This window comes from Dipteris shenzhenensis, chromosome 28 (genome assembly GCF_047967505.1).
Source record: "Dipteris shenzhenensis isolate YYH24624 ecotype China chromosome 28, Dip_SZ_1.0, whole genome shotgun sequence".
Lineage (NCBI taxonomy): Eukaryota > Viridiplantae > Streptophyta > Polypodiopsida > Gleicheniales > Dipteridaceae > Dipteris > Dipteris shenzhenensis.
The window spans coordinates 19,343,408-19,363,069 of NC_141623.1; positions in this window are offsets into that span (position 1 = coordinate 19,343,408).

The window sequence follows — 19,662 nt, forward strand, 5'->3', positions numbered from 1 at the left end:
GATCTCTGCTAGAACACTATCTTGTTGTGAACCTCCCTCATGATAGCTACCCATGAGCACTATCCTCCATTGTTAGCTCCAAGGAAGAACCGTGCCATAAGGCCAGCTTTATGAATTGCACCTTCAACCTTGTACCTTATACTCATAATGACCATACAATTTCAATCAAGTGGCATACAACTTGTGTTGATCAGCCATAAACAAGGTAGCATAGATTGATGAGGAAGTGTTTTGCTAACTTGCCTCTAGCAAACAAGCAAGCATTGGTTCATGAACTTCCACAAGAGGAAGTTGGATTTCTCGAATGTATGCTTTACAAAACTTCAATCTTTCTTTCCGCCACACTCGACCTCTCCTCATCCACCACACCTGACGTGTTGTTTTTGATAGCCTGCGACAAATTGTTTTGGTTGTAACTTGCCTTGGAAAACCTTTCTTACATGCTATTGATTGACTTTACATGCCTAGGATAGACCAATATTGGGGGGCTAGGAGTTCAGTATCCTCTCCAACTCTTCTCGGATGAGGTCCGTCTCACCTTGGTTGAGCTTGTACATGGCAAGCACTTGCTCCTCCAAAAGCCAGTGACAAGTCCTACCAAACCCAGATCCCTTTCTTTGAAACATTGCGATCTCTCACCAAGTCGTGCTTGGCGAAGGGGATGACACCTCTATGACATGCCAGGCTCCACCAAATGTTCTATAAGAGATTGGCATTGCCTCTTAATCCGATGCACCCTTTCCAAGTCATTATCCCAATGCACACTTTTCATGCTGCTACTAGCTCAATCGCCAACTCAGAGTTAAAACTCATAAGGCTAATTCCAGACAGAGTCATTCGCTCGACCATTCGTACCAGGATAAGTCTTTCCATGCCCTGTAACACCCTTGCCTCGACCCTTGGCCATGAATTCTTTAGTTACCTTGATCCAAGGAGAGGTCCCTCAAAAAACTGAGGAAGCCATTTATAGATGAGGGTTGTATTCTTCCAACGAATGTCGAGTAGACTCAGGCTCGTTGGAGTTCGGGGACCTTCAAAGCCTCCCATAGGATGAAGTGCATATTTCTTCTACCTCCTTCTTTGGCCCAAATGAAGGCCCTGAACATCTGCTCCACTTCGAGCCAATGGCACTTTAAAAAACAAGGTAGTTCACTAGTAAGGGATTTGTTGAGGTTGGATCTCAAGGAGAAAGGGTATGCACATCAAGGGGGTAAGGGAGGTTGTAGGGTTGAGATATAGGTACAAGAAGAAGGTAACGGATGAAGGGAATGCAAAAGAGCACATTTGGGCTGGGGAAATCGGCCCTCGGACATGTGAGATAGGGTGATGTGGGTGATGATGCAAGTAAGTTATCCAAGAGGTCATGTCAAAGGTGATAAGCCAAGGGTTGTAGGTGGGTCCTATTTGAGACAAAAGGCAAGAAAGGCATTCACACATTTTATTTTATTTTTGCAGGGAATAGAGACAAATTTTATTTATAAGAAAGAAAATGTACATAAGGAGAAAATTTTTGCCTCTTCAACTAGAGGTCAAGGTCTACTCAACTAACAAGGCTATTACCCTATATTTTCATGCTTCCCGCGAAAGTACAGCATAGTCTCTCTCACATTCTTAATCACCTCATGGACATTTATAACTTCAAGAGAAGCTTTCCAAAAAACCACTTTGCTTCTATAGGTGCAAATATACCACATCACCAAACCTCTAATTAGCTGCCAAACTTCAAAAAGTACATCATTAAAAGAGATCCTTTATCTCCTGAAAGAGCAACCTACCAAGTTGATCTCACATAGCTCTGCATTCCCTCCAAACATAGGTCACTGCACGCCACTTTTTTTGCACTACCATGCAATCCCACATGATGTGTCTATGGATTTCTTTGTTTACACGGCAAGGGACGAAGAAGGGGGACACTCTCGGGTCCATCTAGAAAGCCTTTCCCTCACTGACAGTTTGCACACAACAACCCTCCACAGCATCAAATTAAGTTTATGAGAAGGAGTTGTTGAACTCCTTAGCAGCCTTCGTTTCCATACCTCACAAGTATCAAAAGGAACCAAACATTTCCACTTTTGGTGAGCTAGTCCAGCAATAAAACACTGAGGCGGAGCTCTAAAGTCGTTGATAGTACATTTGGTTGGTTGCTTCCTGATGCAATCACAATGTCCTTAAAGTCATTGCCCGTTCTACCGGTTGGCTAGTTGTCCCAGATTTCATCAAAGAGTGCTTGTAGTACTCTCCTTTTAGCAATTGATAAACCATATTTCACCACTCAGAAATCAATGGAGTGCCACTGAGCTCCACCCGGGTCCCAAATATCACGATAGACCTTCATCCCCTTTCTGAATAATCTGGCTGCTACTCTCGGATGGCTTCTCAAGAAATATGATTCGTGCTAGAGAGGCCTATCTGTCAACCATAAAAACCCGCCCAAAGACCCATCTCTGTAGAGCAGCCTTAGTCCTCTCCAATGGGCTCCTCGCACTTTTCCCTTCCACACCCGCACTATTATAGCAAGGATTTCTAATTGTGGAATGCAAAAAAGGAAATCCAAAATTATCAAGTCTTGCCAAGGATCATTAATCCCTCTAGGTGCATTCCTGCACACGAAGGATCTAGCAATTATTTGGAGTCTGATCATGGCGCATGGTAAAGGGGAAAGGTTTCATTTTAGGCTTACTTTTAACTTGTTGGTACTTTAAGGCTAACTCCTTAGTATTGCTTTTGGCCGCTTGAAGTGACTTTGTTGCATCAAGTTTATCTCCTCGATCAAACCTCGTGTAGCCCTATCTTTCTATTAAGATTTGTTGTATCTAGCTATAGTGCATCTTTTTATTCAAGCTGGAAATATGACTCTTAGGGAAGGAAGGAGAATTAGAAAAATATTTTGTTTCTGTCTACCATCTAGTTGGAAATTAATTAGGAGGTGGATCAAAGCGTTCAAATGAGTGCTTAGTATTGTATTTACAATCTTGCATCAGTTTTTCAGAGAAATCATTTTAGAGACCAAAAGAAGGGAAGTTATGGAATACTAAACATGGAAAATAAAGAGTTCTATTTACAGAGGTAATTTTGGATGATTATGTTTTCAGAGATGAGGCAAATACAACAAAATAAAGACATATATTAACAGGAGATGGTTAGATGATAAATAGAAAAACCAAAAGTATATCAAAACAGGTAAGAAACGAATAAGATACAAAAAGGACGAGTTAGAGTATTTACAAACATGCATTGAGAGAGAGAGAGAGAGAGAGAGTCATTGTAATGTTCGATTAAAATCTATCTCTAATAAGATACAAAAAGGACAAGTCAAATTATTTACAAAACACACACACATATATATGTATATATATATATATATATATATAGAGAGAGAGAGAGAGAGAGAGAGAGAGAGAGAGAGAGAGAGTGTGTAATATACACTATATATTCATAATTAAACTTCTATCAAGGATAGTATTCGGTACTTTTGTAATTCATTAGCTTAGTATGAGCTCATTAGCTTAGTATGAGCGTAGATTATGATAAACAAACCTTTATGGTTTTATCAGGCCTTTTCATATGCCATAATAAAAGAATTTGCCTGGCTTATTTATGCTTTTTGAAGGATATACACGATTGATCAAGCACTATCTTTACAAGCTACATAATTCTTAGATGCATTTGTATTCACAAGCAATAGGTGATGTTAAAAGATAACATTACTTGCTGTCAAACAAATCCAACGAGAACATCATGGAATGCTTAATAGGGTTATTTACTTTCATTCTTTAAGGATTCTTCTTAAACAAAACATAGAATTATAATTGCTCATCAAGATATCATTCTTCCTCTTTATACAAGCCCAAACATGTGGCTATGTCATGGGTCCCAAAGATAGTACCGATACAATACATTTAAGATTGGTGAGCAGATATAAGGCCTTATAAAAATGGATTTTTAATGGTCGACTGTCTCTTTCCTCCACTCATATGCTCCTTGCAAACCCATGAAATTCTACTACCACCCTTTTGGGCAAAGGCAACCCTGTACATTAGGAAATCTCTTTCCATGTCGACATCTTTGCCTTTCAACACATGTTACACATAACGCATCACACCTTTCACTAACCTTTCTTGAATAGGTTGCTCTGTGAGTCTCTTTTCTAGACCAGGTGCCCCGTCCACAAAAGCATTTATAGCTTTGGGTAGAATCTTGTGCTGGCCACTCAAGCCCAATGCTTCACACCAAGCAGCTGAGGGGATGAAAACATGACTTCCAGGCAGATAAACATTGGCAACAATTCTTGCTGCACAACAGAACAGTTTCAAGGAAGGCAGCAACACGGGAGCAATACGATGTAGCCACTCTGGTTGGTCTATGAGTACTGAAACTCCTTTCTGATCTGCAATCTCATGGCAACCTGTGGGTGACTCGCACAAGAAGTGGAGCTGGACACTTTTCCCAAGTAAAGCTTTCAGCTTTTGCCATTTTCCATTTTGATCAGCTGTGTAAGGAAAGAGGGGGAGTGTACCTTCGAGGAGCTGTATGACCAAATGAGTTGAACAAGTCGACAGAATGTTTCTCTCTACTTGCTTAAAATTTTCTACAAATCCTTTCGAATGTTTTTTAGCACGTCTTGAAATCTCGAGATGCCTCCTCTCAGCTTGAGTGTTAAGCCATTTGCATTCTCCCTTGATTAATTTGCAAATGATTTGTCCTTCACGACTGATATCAGAAATATCTTCCTCACAATCTACAGACCCATTTCCCTGCCCAGTATCTTCCTTTCCATCACCAAATTCCTCTATAATATCTTCTATTGCACAACTCTGTTTTGTAACCAGTCTTTCCAGTTCTCCGGGCAAGAAGAAATCTATTATAGGACTGCTGCTCCCATCAGACCAATCCCAATGGTATACAATCCCCTTGTCGCGAACTCTTTGTTCGATCTTCGGAAAGGCAACAACGTCCCCACGGGCTGTTTCCCTGTTTCTCAAAACACATTCCTGAAGGATCACAGAAGGACAACCCCGTTCATTGCCTTGGCATGTTTCATGTAGCAGATCTTTGAATGTCATGGTGTGCCAATGACATTGGATAACAAAGCACGACATCTACCCAATGGCGATCTTCCCACCTCCTAGTATCGCCTCCAAACTTCACTACAGTAACAACAGAGTTTTCTGTAAATGATATCCAGCCACACCCTACCTTGTAGCTGCTGTTTTGACTGTAGAAATTGTGTAGTTTGACTTGCAATCTTGAAAACACTCCCGATGGACGCAAAGTTCTTGCCAGGTCAGGGCATTCCAAAAAATGCATATTCAGAAGAAGATTCCTCCGGCCAATGGACTGCTCGCTCTTCTAGAAGAGCTGGAAACAAGAGTTTTTTGGGAGTGCCTGAAGGATCCCCGTTCAGGACATAACACAAATCAAGTTTCATCAAGTATCTCAAAACTTGATCAACGTAATCATCCTCACAAAGCTGTTGCCTGAGCAATTCCTTGATGTCTTCTTCACGCCGATCTGTTTTGCATTTTCCACCGGCTCATCATCTCTCTTGGCTCCAAAAGAGTTCCGATTAGATGTTGACAAAACCATGTAGAGTCAGCAATGATGATTTCACGGCTTATGTCATTTTCTTCAATGGGAAAAAATATTAGAGAGCATTCCCGCGAGCTCCCTGGAGAATAGGAGGCTTTCACGGCAGATTTTCTGGAAGGAAACGAGGGAACACAACGCTGCCTTCTTTGCAGCGATTTTCAAGGTGCTCTCATCTCTGCTCCAGGCGCTGCAGCTCTTTCCAATTCGCCAGAATGCTCCGAAACTTTAGCAAATCCTATTTATCCGCTTAACGTCCATGGATTTTGCGATTTTAGTGGGAGGATTGCTACGACCGAGTTCGCAGGCGAAATTCTGGGAAGCAAACTATTTTCTGCCTTCACGCTGCTTGGAAAGTTTCTCTTGGCGGACCAATATCTCTTTCTTTGCAGAATCGGTCGACATACATTTCACAAATCCGTGGATAAGGTAGGAATAGTACGTACCTTTTTAGTGGAGAAAAGCGTAGGTTTGGAGAGCTTCGATAGAATGCCAGAGGAAATATCATCACATATTTTAGGAATTGTAGATCTCCCATCCAATAACTGCTCAAGTAGAACTTGGAGTTTGTTTCTGATCGAGATGGCATGAGAAGTCTTTGTTGCTACGACCCCAAAAACGTTTCTTTCACTCGGAATGCCAAAATCAAGCACATCATCATACTGACTTACAAGATGGCTAGTCCTATTGAGTGCAGCCTGCGTCCTCTCCCGCACGTCTCCAGCTCGGTAGAAAAAATTGACGGCGATTACAACTTTAGGTTTGGGTTGGCTTGTGGTCCGAGGAGAGACAATAAATTTGAGCCAATACTGGAGTTTGGCGTCGAAATCATCTTGATCATGCCGTAGATCATATCGGCACACCACAAGGAAGAGATCCTTGTTGCTGCCAGTGACAAAGTATTGGTGGAAGGCATGGTATTCTTTCTGACCCGCCAGATCACAGAGCACAAGCTTTTGATTTCCAAAGTAGAGGCTTTCCAGCTCCATTCCTCGCGTGCGAGGCTCGCTGGGTCTGCAGGAATGGATCAAAAAAGACAGATCGATCGGTCGTGAAGCCCTTCGCAAATCCTTGCGAAGAGTGGTTTTCCCTACCTTCGCGTGGCCACAGAAGAAGAGCTTTGCTGCACACGGTTTCACTTGGGGTTGCTGTAGCAGTCGTCCCGTCCAAATGAGTCGGTTCCTCTTTAGCAAGAAAGAGGAACCGACTACTGTGGGAGCGTGTAGAGTTCTGGAAGGAGGAGTTGTTGCTATCTACGGCGTAGAGGTGATGGGCGACAGAGACCATGAGCTCCATGAACTCCGTGAGCAAGAGAGGAGTAGCAACGCTTGTGATCATCACATGAAGGAGAGGCGACGAGCTGAAGTAGGCTGATAATCACGCGAGCTGATGGATGAGCCAAGTATCAGTGGTGGTGAGCTGATGGCGCGTGCAAAGCAGATAGGCTGGGAGCTTTGAGGCTGGGGTCTTCTGGACGGAGGTGTAGCATCACTAATATGTGGGTTGGGAGAGCCATGGAAGAGCTCAGTGAACTCTACAAGCAAGAGAGAGCTATTGGGTGGATGCAAGACTAGAGAAGCCGCAATGTTGGAGTATCTTGACAGGAGGCCACTGAGCAAGGAAGGAACTGTGATGCTATCTGTGATTATGTGAGACACTGTATAAGCAGCATATGTCATGGAAAGGTGAAGAGCCAACTGTGCGTGCAGGAGATATAAGGGCTGAGGTGTTGCTACTATGGAGGCTGTGGCTCAGGCTAGAAATTGATGGACAAAGAATGAATGAATGATCCTATTGTGAGGGGAAGGAGAAGATACGTGATCACAGCTCTGGAGTCCTGAAAGAGTGGCTATTAGAAGCGACTAGAAAGATGGTATAACATGGATCGTGAACTTTGAGCAAGAATTGATGCAGCCTATTTATAAGCTAGTTAGTCGTCAATTGCAGGGGATGCCAGGAGAGATTCCTTGGCTCCGGGTGTAGAGTGCTTGCCTCGAAGTTTTGAGCAGGAGAGAAGACGTGATGGCGGGATTTCAACAGCAAGACTATGGCCATGAATAATTCCATGTTTTGTTTTGAAAGTTTTAGTATATGATAGGCTAATTGTAGGAAGCCAATGCACATAGTTGTTAATGCAAGAGGCTTTGCATGTGGCAACACAGACTATAGGTTGTAGATGGCTGTCCAGGCAGTCCAGAAAAGCCAAATCCATTAAGTGCTTAAAAAGCTATTGAAGTGGGTTCACTTGCATGGTGTTAGTTTTGGATACATAAGGCAATTGGCAACTTGAAGATCAAACCGGGACTCTTCAAGTGAGGTCTTGTCATGGGATACATGATGCGAGGACAATGGCAATCATGTATATATAAAAGTCTTTATGTTGTGCATATTTGAGATGTGGTTTTGTATATGTCAGAGTCTTTTCTCAATCTGACTGCAAGAGTCTGTTTAGAGTCCTAGTTCTATGGATACATGCTGTGGTTGCTGGGATATTGCTCTATCTATAAGCTACCCACACTATACTAGTTCCATTGGGTCCTAGCCTTAAATATTTTTGCTGTTATAGTCAAAGAGGGAAATGATTATATCACTTGAGCTTGGGCTGGGGATATGTGGTCTTTCATTTGAGGGACTCCATGTTGAGATTTTGCTCTTGGTGCTCCATGGTAATTATTGGACTTTAGTGATACATGTGAGTAATGAGTGGGTAGAGGTTGTATGGCTTCCTGATGATATGTGGCTAGAGGATGTGTTGAGTGTAGATGTGTGTAGGGATGAATATTTTGAGTGAATGTCATTTTGCTTTGTGATTGTGTTGTCCAGTAGCTTTTATAGTGGATGAGAGTGGCTGTAAAGGCATGGTAGGCTCTATCTTTTTTTGTTCATCCACGTTTTGGTGCCTCCATGGAGTTGTGCACTTCAGTTTACAACACTGAGCTAATGCTGGTAGTTTGCAGTGTTTGTAGAGCTGAGAAAGATGGCAGAGGATTTTCATGAATTTTGGGGGATGCCTTATGAAGATGCAATAAGATTTTTGGAGAAAATGGAGTTTACAACCATTATGAAGGATATAGTAGTTGCCTCCACAAATGATCAAAAGAGATCGCTTCATAGCAGGTCTAAAGCCTACACTAAGATTAAAGGTATCTAGAGCTGAAGAATTTAAATAGCTTTGAAGATGCAGTCAGAGTCACCAGAGAAAAGGATTGGAAGGTTAAGAGAGTACGGCAATTAATCATGTAGAAAGAGCCGAAGACATTGGTTAGTAGTCATGAAGTGGTAAAGGCATATGCAGAGAGGGAGATTGTATCTGCTCTTGTGTAGGAGGATTCTCTCATGAAAGATTTGCATGAGGTAGTAGAATGATTGATGAAGTCATTGAGCTTGAATTGGATGTAGACAAGTGGGGAGGAAGAGGCTGAGTTGCACATAATAATCGGAGGGATGCATTTGCAGGAGGTGAGGAAAGCTCATCTGGAGTAGGAAGAGGACGGGGTTACATGAGTAATGTGAACTTTTGTAACTGTGGAGAGTGGGGACATATCAGCCCTCAATGTGATAAACCAACCAGAGCAGGTGGAGAAGTCTACCCCGTAATGTAGAAGACAAATGATAGGTCAGGAGACTTTAATGTGGAAGTGAGGGATCTTAATCAGCCATCTACCAGTGTAGTCAAATGGGAAGATAAGGGAAAAGGAAAGGCAATCAGCCTGATTAGCACATGGAGACTATTCCATACATCATGCTTATGGCCAAGAGAACAAGGAGTGCAATAGGAGAAAATGGACCCTCTACAAAGAAAGGGAAGCATGTCGACTTTGATCTCAGCTCTCATCCAAGAAAGAAGAGTCGGAAGCCCAAAAAACATTATAAAACTTCAGATTTGCATATTGGTTAAGGTCAAGAGGAATACACACTGAAGAATGATTTGAAGGGAAGGAAAGCCAATATAACGTTTGCACAGTTACTTGGTTTCTGCTCGAAGCTCAAGAGAGAATGAAAGAAATTGGCTGATTCCCTGGAAAGGTAATGAGCAGGAGCCTACGAGAGGAGAGATGGAGATGATGTCTGTGGAAGATCTTCCAGATATATGCCCATTAGTGGATGCATGGTGTGGAGGTATGAGTGTTGGAGAGGCATATGTTGATGGTGGTGCATAGATAAGTGTCATGATTCAAGAATGTATGGAGAGGTTCAGACTAAAATTGAATGCACATTCAGATTTTAGGCTCCGATTGGCAACCCATGCGAAGGTGAAGTGTTTGGGTTTATGCACGGGAGTAGCAGTGGATTCTTTTGGAGTGTCATGTTGCATTAATTGCCACATTATGCTTGCTAGTTTGGGAGCATACCCGCAGAGCTGATTTTGGGTAGACCTTGGATTAGACAGGTGGGAGCAATAGAAAACTAGAAGATGGGTACAATTACAGTGCATAATAAGAAGGGAAAGGCCAAAAAGTTTGATATGAGCAGTAGATGGGAAATAGAGGAAGAGCCAGAAGAAACAAGCATGGAAGAGGAGTCAGATACTGAGACAGAAGAAGAGAGTACTACATCTGAGGAGGAAGGGCAAGTATCATTTTTATTGAAAGATTCTGATGCATATGAGTTGCATGCAGGCAATGGAGATACAAGAAGCTAAAGAGAAGAGTAAGCTTGAAGAAATGGATAATTTGATGCAACCCCCACCTTCCCAGATAGAGAGAGAAAAGATATTTCTATCCATGTTGAATTCTAGTTTGGAGCGAGTGGAGAAGGAGTATATGAAGGTCATTCATTAGTATCCAAATCTATTTATTACCTCACATGAAGAGATCAAGGGTTTTAGATGTGACCTGGTGCACATTGAGTTAAAAGAGGGCAGCAGATTTGTTTTTCAAAAGTTGAGAAGGATACACAGAGAGCTCTTGCCTATGCTAAAGGAGGAGTTAAATAAGTTGCTCAAAGGCGGGCTGATTTATGAAGTGGAGCATTCAGATTGGGGCAATTCAGTGGTCATCATTCCCAAGCACATATGAGGATGGAGAGTATGCATTGATTACAAACCTCTTAATGTGGTAACAAAAAGCAATCATTATCCTCTTCCTTTTATTGATGATATATTGGATAGAGTGGAAGGGTATGAAAAATACAGTGTGTGTGATGGATATTCTGGGTATTTCTAGATCTCAATTGTAGAGGAAGATCAAATCAAAACTACATTTATCACACCTTGGGGTTGCTTTTGTTACAGAGTTGTACCATTTGGATTGAAGAATGCATCGGCATGCTATCAGGAGAGCACTGATGAAGTGTTGGCCCCTTTTATTGATAAATTTGTGAGAGAATTTATGGATGATATATGTGTATATAGTTCCAAGAGAGAGCATGCATGGAGGCTTGGATCAAGTGTTCCACAGAATGGATGATGCAGAAGAATAATTCAATCCACGGAAGTGTCATTTGGGATGCTCCAAAGTGAAGTTATTGGGACACATAGTGTCTCAAAATGGCATGGAACCTGATCCAGAGAAGGTGAAATCACTTATCTTACTACCAGCTCCCTCTACATCTAAACGGTTGCAGATTTTTGTGCAGAAAGTCAAGTATATGACAAGGTTCATACATTTGGTCTCTCAATTGTTGTACCCTTTGCAACAAGCTATGAAAGAAGAGCCTCTGCAATGGAGTGAGGATTGTGAAGCAGTGTTCAATAGAGTGAAGGAAGTGTTGGGAGAGATTTCATGTGTTAAAGCTCCAGATTTCTCTTAGACCTTTTATGTAAACCCTTGTTTTGGACCAGATGCTGTGGGAGACATCTTATTGCAGAAAGGAGAGGAGTCCCGTTATATGAGGCCTTTGTATTATGATAGCAGAGTTAAGACATAAGAAAAGGGGAGATATACACAGGTAGATGTATGCTTGCAAGAAATTCAGGGCATGTCTTATCTCGAAGCCATTTGTTGTTTTGTCTTGCTACACTTTATTGCCTTAGTTGGTTAATAATTCAACACTTTCTAGGAGTATGATGAAGTGATTGGTTGAGCTACAAGAGTATAATTTCTCATTTCTGTGGAGAGCACTTCTAGAGCCACATTGGCAGATCTATTAACATACAAAGAAGGTCCCATTTGGTGAAAGAAGTGTCGGAAGAGAATAGATAAAGAGGAGCATGCTATCATTCTAGGAGCATCTATCTTGCATTTTGATGGCTCATAAAAGAAGAGTTTACATTAGGCTAAAGGAGGCTATGTGATTAGTGATTCAGAGGGCAAGCTGATTCAGAAGGAGGGAGTACATCTAGAAGCTGGAAGTAATAATGAGGTGGAGTACGCAGCATTATGTGAAGGGTTGCAAGCTGCTCTAAAACTGAGAATTTAGAAGTTAATGAATTAAAGGGGATTCTCTATTAGTGGTGAAGCAGGTCGTGGGAAGTTGGCAAGCAAGAAACCCAAAGTTGAGAGGGTATCTAGCCAAGGTTAGAAGGTTGATGCATCAGTTTACAACATGGAATATCCAGCATGTGCGAAGGGAGGATAATAAAATGGCACATGAATTGGCTCAGGAAATGAGTGATCAAGACCTAATGATAGCAAAGCTTGAAGATCCATTGTACAGAAAGAGAGAATACCTGGCCCAGATAGTGGATTTCTTACTCACTGGTCATTTAACTTAGGAGTAGGAAGAGTCACAAGTATCACTTCATACAAAAGTGTAGATAGTATATGATGATTGATGATGAGCTTTACATGAGACGGGATGATCAAGTTTTGAGGAGAGTGCCTTGGAGAGAAGAGATATATTATATAATGTCATCCATTTAGGAAGGAGCTTTGTGGAGGACACTATGCTTTGAAGATTACATTGCAGAAGATACTTCCGGAGGGTTATGTGTGGCCTTCAATACAAAAGGATATGCAGCACTGGTGTAGATCATGACATGAATGCTAGAGATGGGAAGAAGAATTCTTAAAATGGAGCCAAGAAATATAATATTGGTTTATGATATTTTGAGAGATGGCGTATAGATGCAGTCGGTCTTCTACCCAGGACTGTTAGAGGGAAGTGTTACATGCTTACTGCAGTGGAGTACTAAGTGCTTGTAGCATGCAATAGTGTGCACAAAGTCTAAGGTTGGGCATTAAAGTCTTGGTCTAAGTTTTGCGAAAGCTTAGAGAGTGGTAAAAAGGAAAACATGAGGTGGCTAATAAAGAATGGCGTGGCTCTTTTCAAAAAGGCATGCATGTAAATGTGGCTACATGAGGAAGAAGGGGAGCTTCTAGATGATGACTTGGTAGGAGAAAGTTGTGGCGACGTCTGATTCTGCCTAGAAGAGAGAGGTGCATGCTTTGAAGCTACTAGAGGCTTGGGGTCAGAAAGTGTGGAGGAGCTTTATGAGGAAAAGGGCGGCTGTGAGAGGGAAGGGGGTGTTAGATATCAATGCTCCACTCTCGTGTAACTACACGGGAACCAGCTAACTCTACTTGTAAGCCCCCATATGAGGAGATTCAGGCATTTGAGTAGCTAGGTTATCCGGTAGGTCCTAGTTTGGACACCAGATGGGGGCCATGTGTGGCCTGATGGCTGGACGGCTTCAGATAGAGTTGGCACATTGCCAACTAGGCTACATGCAAGTGCGGGAAGGCATCCCATGACTGACTGCACTGAGGGTAGATGAAGCGTTTCCCAGGGCAGCCCACTCTCAGGTTGCAGGGCCTGTTTGGAGCCTCATATGATCCCAGATGGCTCTAGGCCAAACGGACACCGTAAGTTAGTTGCTCTATTTTGTGCCATGGTTCTAACGTGTGGTCGATGGCCTATTTTGAGACCGACCTCCAATCGACCGTTTTGGGCCGACTGGCTCGGCGGTCTCCCAATTGGGTCTAACTGACTACGACTAGTGGCTATATAAGAGCAAGCCCGTGAAGCCCATATTTATCACTGGCTATAGCAACCCTGATTCCTTAGCATCCAGCCACCATCCTCTACTATTTCCAGCATGCCATCGAAGCTTCTCACATAGGAGCACACGGCTAGGAGGCAGTGCCATCTATTGTATCAATTTTATAGTAATCAAATTTTTTATTCTCCATACTATCTGTTTTTCTCTCTTGCATACGAGATCCTGTTATCTGTTGAGCACAAACGTTGTATTGTTTTCTTACATGGTATCAGAGCTTGGGCTCTAGCAGGAAGATTTGGTAGTGTGTTTTTGTTTGCAAGCAGATTTTGCAAGCAGATTATGAGAGATGGCCCAGCCTGCAAGACTGTGAATCCCACCGTTTGGCGAAAGTAGAAAGTTGGACGGCACTTATTATCCAATTTGGAAGTTCAAGATGAAGACCAGCCTAAGCGCATATGAGCTTTGGGATACTTCTACTAGGGTGGACGTGAAGTCGGTTGCGAGACCAGATCCAGCTAATGCAGGACAACAGATAGTACCAACTGCGGATCAGATTCTCACGTGGACAAGAAGAAATGCAGATGCGCTGTGTTCTATTGTCTGCATTGTAAGTGATTTTGTCATGGTGTTAATTCAACATGTCACCACAGTGGAAGAGGCATGGACGGTCTTGAAAAATCAATACGAGACCATGAATCAGATGCAGATTCAGAATCTGGAGACTCAACTCGCGAACGAGAAACTATCTGAGTCTGAAATGGCAGAGAAGTTCATCACCAGGGTGAAGAATCTGCGCGATCAGATGACTACGATCGGCATCACCATCACCAGCGAGAATCTAGCATGAAGGTGCATACAGATGCACCCACCAAAGTACGATGGTCTTGTTATGGCGCTGAATATGCAGAATAGAAATCCGCCCTTCAACTTTGAGGATTTTAGCGCGATGCTTCTAGAGGAGGAGATGCATCAAAAGACGAGGACTGGAGAAGATTCGACTTTCTCGACTGGATCAAAGAAAGGTAAGGGTAAGGACTCTGGTAACCCATCTTCTTCTGATGATAAAAAGAGAAAGAAGAAGATCAAGTGCTTTTATTGTAACAAGGTAGGGCACAAGCAGAATGAGTGCCGGAAGAAGATTGTAAATGAGAAGAATGGAGTAAAGAAAGAGTCCAGCAACAACATGCAGGTAGTCTCTGTAGAGCTATTCGTAGCAATTGAGGAGATTTGCACGGAGGTAGTTCATGTACCCACGGATGAATCTTAGATTATTGACAGTGGTGCATCGCACCACATGGCCAGTCGTAAGGATTGGTATACCTCTCTACATCCGATAGGGAATGACATCCTAGTAGCAGTCGGCAATGATGCAAAATGTCTAGCAAAAGGAAAAGGTACGATTGCTCTCAAGTCAGATGGAGTTGTAAAACAATTGTCCAATGTTCTTTATGTGCCAGATATCAAGAGGAACTTCTTGTCCGCTTCTGCGATCACGGATCGGGACCTCAAAGTTCACTTCGATAAGAATGGTGCACAGATTTTGGATCTTCAATGGAAGGTCATTGGTAAAGGTACACGATGCAACAACATCTACGAACTCTAAGCTGTGCTCGAGCCGATGTGAGCAACACTAAGCTATGGCATGAGAGGTTTGGTCATCTAAACCTTAGTTCTTTAAAGGAGATGCATAAAAGTGGAACGATTACAGACCTACCAAAAATTACAGATCTTCTCGATGTATGTGAAGCTTGCATGATGGGCAAGCAACATCAGCAGCCCTTTCCTAAAGAGGCTAGCAGGGCAAAGGCTCCTCTAGAGCTCATTCACACGGACCTCTGCGGAAAGATGGAGACAGAAGCTTTGGGTGGTTCCTACCACTTCATGACGCTGATCGACGACTACAGTAGAAGGATATGGATATACTTCCTGAAGACTAAAGATAAGGCTTTTAGTAAGCTGAAAGAATGGCATGTAATGGTCGAGAAAGAAACGGGGAGGAAGGTGAAGAAGTTGGATCAGACAGAGGTGGAAAGTTCACATCAAGTGAATTCGAAAGTTACTGCAAAAGTCATGGGATCAAGAGGCAGAAACCCCTGCCACATACACCACAGCAAAATGGAGTAGTAGAGCACAAGATGCTGATCAATGACTACAGTAGAAGGATATGGATATACTTTCTGAAGACTAAAGATGAGGCTTTTAGTAAGTTCCTACTACTTCATGACGCTGATCGATGACTACAGTAGAAGCATATGGATATACTTCCTAAGACTAAAGATGAGGCTTTTAGTAAGTTCAAAGAATGGCATGTAATCGTTGAGAAAGAACCGGGGAGAAAGGTGAAGAAGTTGAGATCAGACAGAGGTGGAGAGTTCACATCAAGTGAATTCAAAAGTTACTGCAAAAGTCATGGGATCAAGAGGCAGAAACCCTTGCCACATACACCACAGCAAAATGGAGTAGTAGAGTGCAAGATGCACGTCATCTGCAAAATGGGCAGGAGTATGATGAAAGGGAAAGATTTGCCAAAGACTTTCTAGGCTGAAGCATGTAACATGGCAGTTTACATTCTGAATCGTAGCTACACGAAGGCTGTGAATGGGATGACTCCACTGCAGGCCTTTTCTAGTAAGAAACCTTCAGCTGCACATTTCAGAGTTTTTGGATGTGACTGTTTTGTGCATGTTCCTGATGCGAACAAGACCAAATGGGAACCGAAGAGCCGGAAGTGTATTTTCTTGGGCTACAGAGAAGAGGCGAAGGGTTACCGTCTCTATAATCCTATTATCAAGAAGGTAATAGTAAGTCACGATGTGGTCTTCTTAGAACAGCCGCATCAATTGGAGGAGGATGCTTCCTTCCCAGACAACCAGGACCAGGATATCCATCCAGTACAACCACCAAGAGCAGACCGAACTCCCTCAATGGTGCTTGGGAGGATTCAAGATAAAGAAGAGGAAGAAGAGCCTGTAGAACCACAATGGCAATGGCCACTCCCAAAGTGGGCAAAGCAGCTTTTGGACGGCAGAGAACCTGTAGGCATTGAGGAGGAGCTATCGAACACCGCCGGTCCAAGAGATTAGAGGAGCAAAGAAGGGCGGAAAGTTCAAGGGGTAGACATTATTATTGAACTTTTGTACATAGATGATCTGATTGTGACTAGAAGCAATGATAGCTTCATCAACAAGTTGAAACAAGACTTATGTGTAGAGTTTGACATGAAAGATCTTGGACTTATGTTGTTTTGTCTTGGTATTGAGTTCTAGAGAGACTCAAACAACACCTTCATGAGTCAGCTAAAATATGTTGATAGTCTCCTAGAGAAGTTTCATATGGAAGATTGTAATATTGAAGCTGCTCCCATGGAACATAGTTTGAAACTTACTAAATATTGTGGTAAGCCTTCAATAAATGATAGGTCTTATCGGCAATTCATCAGATCTCTTTATGTATCTAACTATCACACGACAACATATTTGTTATGCAGTAAGTTTACTAGCACAGTTTATGGCAAATCCAAAACTGTCTCACTGGAATGCAGCCAAAAGAGTCTTGGGATACATCAAAGGTATAAGATAGTCTAGAATAGAATACAGAGGAATTCATCCAAGGTTGCATGGATACTATGATAGTGACTATGCAGGAGATTGTGAGACTAGGAGGTCCACACAAGGATATTTATTTTTCCTTGGTCAAGGTGCTATATCATGGTTGTCAAATAAACAACCAACTATTTCTTTGTCTTCAAATTAAGAAGAATATAGGTCACTTACAACAGGTGCATGTGAGGCTATATGGCTCAAAATACTGTTGTCAAAAATCGATTACTTTGATGAATCAAAGCCAACAACAATATACTGTGATAATAAATCCGCTAAATCATTGGCCAAGAATACAGTATATCACTCTAGGACAAAGCACATTGATGTCAGAGAAAGAGTGTTACTTGGTGATATCACACTGTAGCTTTGTGATAGCAAAGAGAATGTTGTAGACATCTTCACCAAACCACTTGGCAAAGAGATTTTTGAGAAGCATCGACAAGATCTTGGTTTGAAGTAGGGGAAGGAAATTCCCATTAAAGGGGTGTGATGGAATTTAATGCTAAGTCTTAAATTCCCTAGAATCAAGACTTAGCATGGTTGAGGAATGGTTGGGGAGTCAAGACTGTGAAGAAAATTTAGCGAGTCAAGGAATCCTAATAGTGTGTAGAATTATTTCCAATTGGTGGGGCCTTTATATATATTGGCATATCTAAGGTCCAAATTTGGATCGACTCTTCCTTAACACCCCACCCTTTTTTAGGAGATCCTATGCATCATCCCTCTAGCCCTCATTTTACCATGGCTCCTTAATGTAACATGACCTTATAATAACTTCTCTAGATATCCCTTCATACTTTTGTCTTTTGTTTTTTGTTGACAATTATTTTTTGGGGCAAAAAGAAGCAGCATTATATTATCAAAAAAGAATTTGTACATGATGTTCCTATTACATTTAGTGCTCACATAGAGTTTAGGATCAAAACAATATAAATTGAGATTATAAATGGGCCTTGGGAGAAGACACTAGTAGACATGATCACTCAGATTCCAAAGTAGACTCAAGCATCCCATGAGACTGACATTCCTTGTGATAGGACCTCTAGAACTCATCTTCATATTGAACTAAATTTTAGTGCATAGTATTTTCTGGTCCTTTTTGTAAAGTTGACTCACCTAGGACAATCTTGTTCTTTCCTGTTAGCTAGTCCAACAACAAAAGCTCAGCATTCATGTTTTCATGATTAAGATGGAAAGTATTTTTGGAAAGACAAAGAAACCATAATGCATTAGCCCTAGTAGCTATCCATACACCCTGTTTGACTTTTACAGCATCACCCAAGAGTATAGATTTCCAATTTATAGTCTCCCCTAACCATATCTTAATATATTCCCAAATCTTTCTAGCCTAAGGGCATCCTACAAATAGGTAGAAAATGTCCTCCTAGGGCTTGAGGAAATGCTTTTAGTGAACATTACCATCCCCTATTCTTAGACCCCTTGCATTGGTCCAAAGAGCCTTATGTAGTGTAAGCCAAAGGAGTGTAGAGTTTTTTCATGGGATGTCCTTGTTCCAAATCTCATGGAACCTACCCTTCCAATAGGGCTTGACTGTCATAAAGGTTCCATCTAGAATTTAAAACCCTATACACCTCCTCTATGTCTTCAAAAAATGTAGGCATGGGAAGCAAGAAGAGTGCAGCCAAATAAATTCATGGTCATATATCAAGATTGCACCTCCTTTCCATTGAATGTTCCCTTCCCATAAAGATAGATGTTCCCTTATTAAAGCCGCATGCTGGTTTGAGATAGATGTTCCCTTATTATTAAAGATGCATGCTAGTTTGAGAGACCAAATTCCCTTCTAATGTTAGTCCATGTTTTCCATCTTCTTTGTTCCCTATGCCATAGTTGGCCCCAACTCTATAGCCCTTTTTTCAAAATACCATAAGTTGTTGGTAAAATCCTCATCCTTTAAGGGGGAAGATCTATGCACAAAGGAGATCCATGTGGAATCTAGAGCCTTGAATGACCACTTGCTAGACAACTTGATTTGGGTTTTGAATGGAGCCATGAAGGACCACTTGCCAGAGAGCTTGATTTGGGTTTTGAATGTTTCAAAGTAGCCCACAAGGATCTCTAGGGATGACTACCTTTAGAGATGCAAGGTTTTGTATTGAAGATAGCTGATAGAGAGGGGAAGTTCTTCCATTGTTTTTTTCGTAGGGGTCAAACTTGCAAAATGTTTTTGGAGAGAAGATGGGCCCACATGCTTTATAAGGGCTTTGATGATCCATGAGGCAACAAGTTTAGTAGAAGAGAGAGAAATGTTCACAACCCCTAGGCCTCTTGCCTTAGGTCTAGTTTAGAAATCACACTTTTACTACTAACTCCCCAAAGGAAGGATCTACATTTTGAGATCAACTAAGTTAAACCCTTATTGCTAGGGGGCCCATAGGACAAATAGAAAATGGTGATGGGATATAAAAAATTGTGGTTAGGAACCATCCTCTTGTCAGACAAGTGAGCTTGAAAGCCCTTCCATTTCTTTAGTTTGGAACCAAATCTATCAAGAAACCCATCCCATCTAATATCCAAGGTAATCCCAAACCCCATGGGGATTCCCAAACCCTAAGCCTCCTTCTACCTTAG